This window comes from Ambystoma mexicanum, chromosome 6q (assembly GCF_040938575.1).
Source record: "Ambystoma mexicanum isolate Mex_15411 chromosome 6q, UKY_AmexF1_1, whole genome shotgun sequence".
Taxonomy (NCBI): domain Eukaryota; kingdom Metazoa; phylum Chordata; class Amphibia; order Caudata; family Ambystomatidae; genus Ambystoma; species Ambystoma mexicanum.
Genome location: NC_090937.1, coordinates 577,169,597 through 577,181,054, shown reverse-complemented (window position 1 = coordinate 577,181,054; position 11,458 = coordinate 577,169,597). Strand labels below are relative to the sequence as shown.

The window sequence follows — 11,458 nt, the reverse complement described above, 5'->3', positions numbered from 1 at the left end:
TTGCCCAAACAGAAGAGGAAATGCTGGGATGAGGGACGCTCTTTGAAAGGTTTGGCCATGGAGAAGATGGTGGTCAAAAGGAATATGGTGTGCTCACATTAGGAAGTCATGTGACTGGCTTAGTCCAGAAACGGGGGTGTGAGGTCGCAAAGTCCACAGATGCAGTTGAAGCGGCCTCACGACAAGGCTGTTCTCTCCAGCCCTGACTACTCCACTGATCAGTCAGTAAATCCACATATCGATGTAGGTATCAATCATGGGTGCAACACAACCTTCATTGGGGGGGGGGCTCAGTGGTGATGGGAGGAGCCACTTCAGAAAATGGCAGGGGTAAACTTGGAGGCTCTGCCCCCACTGTTCTACCCCAACTATCAAATAGTACACTTTAAAGTGCAATATTCAGAGAGGCGATGGAAGTCTTTCTTGAAAGTAGCAGCTTTAATGTTTTATTCTGTTTGTTCAAGTACATTTTTCTGAACAAACACAGTAAAACTTTAACACCATCAGTTTCGGGGAAAGGCTTCTCTCGCCTCTCTGCCTAACAAAATGCAGGTGTGCACATCCAGGAGTGCACCTAGACTAAAATGTATGCAGGGGCTAACCCTTCAAATGCTGCGAGAGGTGCTAACTTCAGAGACGGTGGAGGAGTGGCAAACGTACTTGTGTAGGGGCACCTAACTTCTTTACTCATTGTAATGAGACTATTCTAGTGCAGCTTTAATGTTGCAATCAGTTAACTCTCTCCTTTAAGTCTGAAAACACCCACATCTTGCAGATCCTGAAGGTCCTAGAAAGTGTGAAAATGGAAGATGGTGTACAATGAAAGACTGAATATCATAGCATAACAGGACATTGCAAAGTCTGGAGCAGTACTCTGGACGGCCCAGGAACCTTCAGTGGCTGGGAGCAACAGGGGAGAAAAGGTGATGTTGGTTCAACCACAGTTAGTCCGCTATACTAGAATCTCTCGTGCACTGACTGGCTGTTTGGGTCTCATTAGGAGGTTGGAGGTAGCCTTGCCGGTATAAGCGGCAAGGCTACCTCCATACTGGCATGAAAGTCTGGCACCCGCGAATGGGCAATTATTGCGGTATTCTGACCCTGCCAGACCCGCTAATTGCCCTTTCGTTTGTTCATAATGGTGCCGGTGCTACAGGCATGCTGTGCTTGCGGGTGCCTTTCATTCCGCCAAGGCAGACCTGGCAGAATGAAAGGCACCCATGGCACAACTCGGAGTTTACCGGTCCGGTAACAACGGTACCGGCAAGCATACTGGTACCATTGTCACCAGACCGGCAACCTTATAATAAGGCCCACGTCTGCCTGTCAAATCAAGTGTTACGAGACTGGGGGAGGGCCAGTGCAGCAATAATGCAATTCTATGTGGCAGTATTGGAGCCACTAGCAGAGGAGCACCAGGGTACACCAATTTGTCCCTACACTTATCTTATTAAAACTGTCCTATTGTAAGGGTGTAAACGTAATCACTTATAAGCACTCCAATTTTTGCAGTTGAAACCAGGGTGAGAATACATTATGTGCCCAGGATTACACACTTATGCTAAACAGCAAAGCAGGGATTTTAACCCACTCTGCAATTTGGGCAAGGCCACCTTCTTCCACACTTTACTTTTGAAGAAATATTTAAGTTTTGGTGTCAAGACCTACAATCATACTGTCCTATAGATTTTACTTGTAAAGTACACAAACTGCGTAGTAAAGCATCATGACAACATGTACATCCTTATTGCAGCATGTTGGGTATGAACACATTTTCAAAGGGTGCTTTATTCTGGCGCTCGCTTTAACGGTCACAGATTTGCAAGGTGACTGGTGGTCTTTCAGTTGGAAATTCGCCATCATGCATAAGAATGGCTACGCTGCTGATGACAGCCAGGGAGGCAGCCTGTGTGTCTCGGGGGGGTTGTGACCCTGGATAACAGGCAGTGCTTGATCATCCGAGCCGAGATAGTATATTTGCCTCAGAAGAAACAAAATGCGCCCATAAACATGTTCCTGATCCTTTCAGCTGTTAAAGGGTACGGAAGTACCACCCCTCAGCTAACATTTCGGCGGGGGGGGGGGCTTTAGCCCAGTCAGCTCAATGACGTTGCGTGTCTGATATCAATGGTACTTGCTGAAATCCAATGTCATCACAAGTGGCTGCATGAGGCCAGGGAAGAGAGTTAGGGGTGGGGGTCCCAAAGGCTGCAGATGGAGGGGAAACTGCCCAAACAGCATGATACCAGCGTGCAAACTCCTGCAAAGTCAAAACTTCCAGCCCTGCCACGGCTTCCAGAACAGTTGCATAAGCCCTGATCACCTCCATATTGGACAGTGGCAAGGCCTTACTGGCAGAAGTCACTCGCAGATGTTACCACCTAGGCCCCTCTGAAATCTGTCCAGCATACTGCGGCACGCCTCGTCACAGGACTAAGAAAATTCAACCACATCACCCGATCCTCAAAGATATGAACTATCTACCCCTGCAAGCATCTATCATGTTCAAGACTACCTGTATCGCCTACGAAGCAGTCACATCCAAAACACCACGCTGCGTAACTGAGAAACTCACCATCTCCAGAGGCCAGCACACTGTCGGAGGCCACAACATTCCTAGGCTGAAAATAAAGACCTGCAAGGCGGAGGAAACAGGACGTGGCCCGCTATTCACCCGGTCTTTGCATCACGCTGCGCGACTGAGAAACTCACCATCTCCAGAGGCCAGCACACTGCCGGAGGCCACAATATTCCTAGGCTGAAAACAAATTCCTGCAAGGCGGAGGAAACAGGACGTGGCCCGCTATTCACCCGGTCTTTGCATCACGCTGCGCGACTGAGAAACTCACCATCTCCAGAGGCCAGCACACCGCCGGAGGCCACAATATTCCTAGGCTGAAAATAAAGACCTGCAAGGCGGAGGAAACAGGACGTGGCCCGCTCTTCACCCGGTCTTTGGAATATGTCATCAATGCCGGCAAGACTGGACCACAGCATCGGAAGAGCCTGAGCACCCTACTATTTAAAGAACGCCCCGCCAATCGGTGATCGCTTCTCTGAAGCCTAATTCTCCCCTCTGAAGCTCAACCCCTCTTCCGCTGCCCCTAACCATCCCAGCTCCTCGCTACCCCTGCACCCTTAGTTGTAGCCCTCCCCGGGGTATCCCTGTGTTCAGCCCTCCGCTGTCCCAGCTAGGTTCACGCTTTATAAATGGCATGCCCACACCCAGGCCTTGATTCTGGGTAAACTCCCTTGGTAAAGAGGGCAGCCGGGCATCAAAGAAACACTTAGAAAGTCCGAGGAAGTTAGTACGGGTTTCTTGTCAGTTTCTGGACCTGGTTTAATCTCTTTCAAATCTCCCGTGGAATGCGCCTCGTGCTTGCAATTAACCCTGTGAGCGATTGTGACATTTAGGTGCAGAGAGGAGTAATGGCTAACAACGTGAAATGGCTTGGATTTTATGTGAGAAGCAGTGAGGTGTCCTAGCTCCCCTCACTTACTGAATGTGTGCTCTTGTAGCACGTTTTCCAATGTCCGATACTTTGTAATCGGAAACAGAGTAACGTCTTGAGTGAATTGCGGCTTTCGCCCTCGGCTCACTGAAATGTCAACCTGAAACGGTGATAGGTATGAAAACACCTGCTCCGTTGCGAACATTCCTGGTCCACAAACTATATTAGTGTTTGTGTATTCGATTCTGCCGCACTCCGCCTTTATCGCCATTGTTTCATCACAGACATCTTGATACCCAGTCATATCGGAGGGGCGGTGGGCAGCGGACACACCGGCTCACTCTGCTGTAGACCACCGGTCTGCCACGGCCACGCGCGCAGGTAGCAGCATCTTCGCAGCCGACGCGAATCCTCCGCGGGTGACCATTGGTCGTGGGGCCAGCTCTTCTGGCCAATTATCGGCCGCACTGCCTGCGCTTCCTCCCATCCCGGCCTGGGGAGGGATGGGAGGAGGAGGAGCGGAGGAGGCTCCGGCACGGCAGCATCCTCCATCTCTCCCGCTGCTATAAGCGCCGGTGCAGCCGCCCTGCCGCAGCTCTCACTCCGCCACAAGGGCAACGAGGCGGCCACATCCCCCTCCCTGCCACCCCACCCGCCCGCGGCTGGAGCTGCACAGGTGGCCGAACACTCTGCCCCGGCTTCTTCACTTCTGCCCCGTGCGTCGGCGTTGGAGGAGCGGGGCTGGCACCGGCAGGTGCAGGGGGTCGCGAACCTGAATGCGGGAGTTTACGGGCTGCCTGGGGGAAAGTTTCTGCTGCCGGCGCGGGCACGGACTGGCACCAGTAGAGCCCCGTCTGCCAGGGAGCGCCTGCAAGAAGAGGAGACCAGCATGAGAAGGACGCGCATCTCACTCAGGTACCCGGAGTCAGCACCGTGGGCTGGGCACAGGAGGGCATGGTGAGGACGATGGGTGGATAACTCTCAATTTCCCCCTCCGGTGATTTGCCTGGGCAACGCATCCCTGCAACATTACAAAGTTCAACCCAGGCACCTTTTTACTACCGACTAGAAAGATGTCACCATTTTACTGGGAAATGAATTGCATATGACGATTTGGGTGAGGGTCAGAGATAGGAAAGAGGGCCCATAACAGTATTTCAATGTATGGGCGGCCTCTCCTGTTGCAATCTAACAGCCCCTGGGAATAATGGCTGTAATGTCGGTCGGTACCTCCTGGTAAAAATGACTGTAGAGAGGCGCACCTACCTGCCTGGGAGAAGTTTTGCAGTTGCTCGGAGGCACCTCACCGCCCGGGAAGGGGCAGAGCGGTCTGCCCGGTTTATGGGAGGGGGAGTGGAGGTTTGCGACTGGCCAGGCGGCTGGCAAAGGTGCCCGTAAACCAGTCTCCGCGTGCACCCGTCTTTACCACTTGAGCAAGGAGTGTGATCTGGGGCAAATCACACCAACGTCGAATAATACTTTCGTTATTTTGCTGACCTGAAAGAAACGGGGCAAGCGGAAGAGGAAAATAAGACTCTGTAAAAAAAACAAATATATATATATATATATATATATATATTTTTTGTTAAAACAAAACAGACTTTGTTTTCAAATGTCATATCAGTGGTATAGCATAGGGCAAGTTCTGCCATTTTCGGGGCGTCTTGGCATAAAATCGGCTGCAACTCGTGCACTGCACGTGCAAAGGCCGAGGCGAGGGTTCAAATGATAGCGGCGCTGTGCACCTCTTTATTTGCATTTGGGGGCAGGCGGTTGCTGATTCCTAATGCATGCGCACGGCATCTCCGCCGTGTGCCGTGTGAAGTGCCCGCGTGCACCGAAGCACGCGCCGTGCTCCGTGTGCACGCGAGAGCGAGGCCCGCGCAGCCCTCATAATTGGAGGGCGGGCGGGTGGGTTAATTATTCTAACTGCCCTGTCAGTAGAACGCAGGCAAGTGGCAACAGTGCTGCCTCTGGGAAGGGCTCGCGGTGCGTGGCTAACTTCCCGCCCAGGGCACATGTCACCCCGTCGGTGGCAGGCCCCTGCCCTGGGCGGCTGCCAGGGCACGCGCCATTAACTGGCTTGGTATGGAGAGTTGGGCGCATCGTGCGATTCTGGAGTGCGAGCCTCCTGGCGTTGCTCTGTCTCGCTGGAGGCTTTAGCATAACATTAGAATGCATTGTATCTGTATTAGTGTAAGACTGGCTTTTCATTGGTTCTATATGGTACCCACAGCACTCATTTGCTTGGGGGTACTTTAAAATCCATGAGCGTGGTTAATGAGGAAGTCACCTGCACCTGAGGGCGAAGGTGAGGGGGGTGGGGGGGGGGGGTGGGGGTTCGGGGAGGCTCATAGACAGAGCTCTGCACAGTCGTACAGGGGTGCCATGAAAGGTGTACAATCTTTACATTATCAGAGGAGCGGGTAAGGCCTGTGGGTTGTGAGGCGATGCCTGGTGTCTTGCCAGGGTAAAGGGGAAGGGGGCGGGGGTCGGCACAGTGAGTCTAGAGATAGTGGGGGTGCTTTACTTCGGGGGTGGGGGGCGCGGAATCCCAGGGTGAGGGCAGGAGGGCACAGGGATGATGCGATGCTCGGAGTGGCTGTCGGAAGGATCTCCACGGAGTTCCACTTTAAAGCAACTTGCGACCTCGGGCGCGAGGGAGGCTGAATACATCGAAACCTCGCAGGTGGCGTGTGTGGGGAGGCCGTGGGAGTGTGCAAGAGACGGCAGATACGTCACATTGTGCCGCGGACTCCTAAATTAGACGCTCTCATGTTTTATATCAGCTCTGCCTGAATTTGCTGCTCCGTTATTAAAAAAAAGGCCCCGGTAACACTCTCCGAATGAAACAATCATAACAGGAGGCATTGTATTTACTGGCGGGAGCAATGTGTGTGCCCACGTGCACTGCCCCATCTATAGGCTGGAGTTCCAGAGAACGCTGTGGTGTGTGCGTGTGTGTGTCACTGCTGCCCTCTAGTGCCAACGAGCGGCACGCCCGGGTCCAACTACCAGCGCGCCTATTGCATACGGGCTGGCGCTGCCTGTTTTTTTTATTAAAGCCCGTGCAATATGGGTTTTAACAAGGCAGCCTGCCATCGCCCGCAGTGCCCCCTGCTGTCACCATGCCCTCGGCGGGACAGCTCTGCTGGGCGGAGCCACCCACACACATTCGTTAAGAAGCCGAAAGCAGAAAGCAGTGCTCATCCTGAAGCCCCTCTGCTTCCTGGGACATTGTTATTTTGAGACCCCGAGCTCACCACTGCCAGAGTAGTCGCGGACACCCAATTGTGTTGTTCTGCGACGAGGAAGAGTACGGGTGCCTGCTTTAAAATGTGCACCTTTCCGTCATTTTAACAGTTTCCTCAAAGGTTGGGGGGATCTGTGGGTCACGGGAGTCCCCGCTGCTATCTCTTAAGCAATCTATTCTGTCACCAGTGTCATTCTTGTTGGACTTGGCTTGAGAGAAATGTGGGAAGCGGACATATCTTGTTGCACACGAGCCCCCACTGTCAAACTGCGTGACCCTTTCTAAAAAACTAAAAAAAAAAAAAAAAAAAAAAACCTCTTCCGGGGTGACCCCCGTCAGATACTGAATACGATCTTTTGGATCCGTGCAAGGAAGGAAGGAAGGAAGGAAGGAAGGGAGGGAGGGAGGGAAAAGGTTGGGGGAAGCGGGAAAAGGGGAGAGGAAGGGGGAGGGGGATGGGTAGAGGGAGGAAGAAAGTCAAAGGATAGAAAGGAAGGGGAGGGAGGGATGAAGCAAATGAAAGGGAGTGGGGGAAGAAAGAAAGAAAGAAAGAAAGAAAGAAAGAAAGAAAGAAAGAAAGAAAGAAAGAAAGAAAGAAAGAAAGAAAGAAAGAAAGAAAGAAAGAAAGAAAGAAAGAAAGAAAGAAAGAAAGAAAGAGGGGGAGAGGAAGTCAAAGGGTGGAAGGACGGGAGGTAAGGAGGAAGGGTAGAGAGCTTCCTTGGCGCTTCTTTATTCTCAGCTGCATTAACCCATTCCGGGAGCTGTAATAGGCATTGCTGAACATTCACTGGCCGAGTCTTTGCGTTGAATTCATGCTTCTGAGTCCTGCTTGCCTTCCCCGCGCCTTTCGTTTCATATGCCTGGCTCCCGTTTTCCAAAGGTGCGCCGCCGTTGCATGGAAGCAGGACAGCGCGCCACTGATCTGGGGAGAAACAATAGCACACAGGTGGACAGTGACCCGAACTCGAACCCGAGCCATGATCATTGCATCAATGGTGTGAACCTGGGCAAGTTACATAGCCGTTACAGTGCCAGAGTTACCCTTTTACAAATTCACGTGTTCGTCAAATTGTGTGATTCTTGGCAAATCATTGAGCTCAACCGTGCTGTGCCTCACAGCCAGGATTTCATAGAGCCTGTCTAATTTTCTGCGGGAGCCCCACGCGCTCCCCTAATTGCGTTCATTGAAATTAAGAGTAAACCTGCCCATTTGCCTTGTGTATGCAGAAACATTATCTGCGTGTGTTCCTTAGCATGCCCGCGTAATCAGGGGGAGTTCCCAGCTGGCTGGTCCTTTCTTACCCAGAAGTGACCCATGTGTCCAGAGTGGGCCATCGGTTCTTCCTGTGGCTGAACAGAGCCGCGGTGTGATGTCAGTAAAGTTAAGCGCTCTTAGCATTGGTGGCTCGGGGAGCTTTGACTGTGGCCACCCCTCAGGGCCTGAGAGTCCTGGAAGGATGAGCGGTCTGCTCTGGCGCCCAGAACTTTCTCAACGGGGTGGCACGCTGTGGTGATGGGCTGCGCTGGGTGTGACGTCTGAAGGCTTAGGTGCCCGGAGGTCTGCATCTTCCAGGTGCCCGTCACGTGCCCCCGGGGTCGGTGACGCGTGGGATCTCCCTGTGACTGGCTGTTTCTCGTGTTCACTGTTCAGGCTGCCTTCCTGCATCGTGCACACGTTCATCCCTTTCCCAAGTGTTGGAAAAAGACACAGCTTTACCACCACACGTCTAGCATCTGAATTGGACACGCAATGGCAACGCAATGCACGGGTAAACCTCCCACTATTAGCTAAGCCTGTGCCAAATCAGTGCCAAGGGACAGGATCCGCGCTCTAGTGCTCAAGTTCCCGACCTTGGAAACTGGAGCCCCTGCTTCGAATGCGAGAGTTGGAATTTGAGCAAACCTGTGATTCTGTCCAAATTGCCTAAACTTGTTTTTATTTTTAAGAATAGTATACATGTGTGATGTCATTGACATCAAACCGCAACCATGGCGTGTTCTCTTCGGTATTGTCGCAAGTAATTGCCCCCACGAGCCACCCTCCCATCATGTCCCTCCAATCAGTCTTCCGGTCTGAACCCGTTCATGCTGCTCCATGCGCAGCAGCTGGCATCAGTGTTGCTCCTGCTGCACTCATTGTATGCCTTCTAAATAAAGCCGTTGGCTGCTCTTTGCAAAGGAAGCGCCACTGCTGGAACTCACACACATTTGCTTATCACATGGGCGTAATTTAGGGGGGACATGGATGTTTGCCCCCCCCCCCCCGAACTTTCATGGCGCACCATGTTGTCACCATTAATTTGGCTGGGGCACCTTTTCTACAGATGTCATGCCCCCCAACCCTCCTAACATTTTCAGCAAAGTTACTCCACTGGCTTATCACCGACAAACAAGCATGGCCTGAGGCCTCCATCCAACATCTAAGAGCACGCGTGTGGCGAATGCACATGCGCAGAGTACATTTCCGCCAGAACTCAACTCACGACCTTCGGGTGGGTAATTTCATGGGAGTGAAGGTTTATGGCGGACATAAGGAACCCTTTGCTAATCCACCCCTCAGAAGTCAATCATTCGAGTGTTTGTTTGTGTACTTAATTGTCTCAGTCCTGACTGGAGCTCCGACACCAGAACCAGTGCAGAGTAGAGTTGAGTCTTAAACACAGAGTTCCCCTGGAACTAACTCTGTGTCCTGGCGCCCAGCCTGTGCTTCATAGACAACCACGTGCTATAATGGGAGGGCAGGTATTGTCGGCCATGATGTTTCCGAGGCAAACCAGGCGCACAACCAGCCTCCAACGAGATGCACTGGCCAGCGCCGCGAGAGTGGGCTGCTGCCCCTCCCGTGCGCGCGCACGGGCCCCGCCCCCTCCTAATCAGCTGTCAGCTGCAGGCCGGCGCTGCGGGGGCCTTGCCTGGGCCACGCGGACAGGAGTTTCCAGCACGTCACGATTCATTGCTGAACATAATCCCGAGCCAATGCCCTGTATCCACATTCATTTCTCCTCAAGCAAGGGGCTACGTAGAAGGGGGTTGCTACATCAAAACCCCGGGGGCTCGTGTATATTATTTACTGGACACATTACGGATACACCCATGGGTATTGCTGGACTGAGGCCAACCACTTCAGAAGCTTGCGCCCTCGAAGAGGAGCCTTCTACATTGCAACGCGTTGGGTTGTTGGTCCTGCAATGCTTTGGTGGCAAAGACCCCAGCAGGTCATTTCCCAGCACATTTACTACACATATATCATTCAAAGCTTCATGCACGCGGTTCCAAGAGAAGTTCGTGTGCGTGGATTCAGTGGGGACAGTAAAGGGGAAGCCACGTGGGTTCTCTCCCTGCCCCCATCACTGGTGTGTCCTGTACTTTCGTCCCTGAGCCATGGTCGGACTGGGCCATAAAATGGGCTCAGGCACCATTGAAAAAGTGGCCCACAGTTGCAATTGGCTATTCATTCCTTTTGTGACACTGTTTGAATAGTAACCAAGGGCAGAGTTTTTTGATAAAATGTGATGCAAATTGAGCATTTTAAAGAATATTTATTCAGCAACACTGTTCAAAACTATTAGCTGCATTGTGAAGAAACTCATCAAACTGGCCCACATTGGCCAAAAAAGTGGCCCACACCAGCATTTTGCATTTTTGGTCCAGGCATGGGCTTATTGCACTATAGGCCAGTCCGAGCCTGCCCTGAGCCCGGCCTCTCTACCTGTTTTTAGGTCGCTCTGCAATCTCTTTCTTCTAGCACGTAATCCGCAAATGTTCATGTCCTGATATTCATATTCCAGACAAACGTAAGGGTCTCATTACGAGTTTGGCAGTAATTTGGGGACAAATCTACTGAATTACCACAAAAATCGATCATCGTTAGCACCACTCGGGCCAGTGGATTTACCACAGAATTACAAGCGGTGGCAAGGTGGTGTTAATCAGCATGTTTGGGTGTAATGGGACTCTATGGGGGTGGTTGCGGAATTATAACAATGGTAATCCCGCCGTGTTAATTTACCAATTTTTTTACCTTACAGTGGAGGATTTACTTAATGCTGCCGGTGAATTCAACACTTCAGGGTCAAACTCGTGATTCGCTGGTGCGGTAAAAACAGTGGTAATTCTGCAACCAAGCAAAAAAGTGGCGGCACCAAAATTACCACCACTTTTTTACTGCACAGGTGAACTCATAATGAGGACCTACGTTTCCTACTCACACACATCCTAGGGTCCAAATCAACAAGACGGAGCAGCGCTCTAGCAAAAATATGCATTGTAGGAGTGCTGTTCTGGAAATACCCAAGCCCACCCCGCCCCTCCCCCATGACTGCAATGTATTCTGTGCACTGTTTCAGTTTGAATGCCTGCACTGGGAAACTCGTATATGCAGTGAAATATAATTGGTTCATACATTGCATTGACTCAGTTTGCATAACATTAATATTACTATTACAGGTGTCAAATCGATGGTCATTCTTATGTTCCCAAAATGGACTTTGCATGCATAGCAGCCAGCATCTGACATTCAGAGCATCCCACGTTACTCTACACCCAGCTCTGCCACACAGCCCCATTCACATCACTCTACAATCCAACTCCTACATGTTGTCGATTTCCAATACTGTTGCCCACATCTAAGCCCTGGCACACCTACATCTCCCTATGGCCCTTTCTTCTTCACCTCACCCTCCTTATCTAAAACTCACTAAATGCTTTCTGATGCACAGACTGACCCCAGACACGTCCTGCTCTCCAAGTCCCA

At 51.6% G+C, this 11,458-nt stretch overlaps 1 protein-coding gene across 1 annotated transcript in view; it reads left to right on the top strand.

The window, feature by feature from the left end:
• Window positions 1–3,773: 3,773 nt before the first annotated feature.
• Window positions 3,774–11,458, top strand: part of LOC138516152 (bifunctional heparan sulfate N-deacetylase/N-sulfotransferase 3) — a 758,026-nt gene continuing 750,341 nt past the window's right edge. Inside the window, exon 1 of the mRNA XM_069631061.1 lies at window positions 3,774–4,367. The gene's annotated coding sequence lies outside the window, so the exon portion shown is untranslated. The remainder of the gene's footprint in view (window positions 4,368–11,458) is intronic.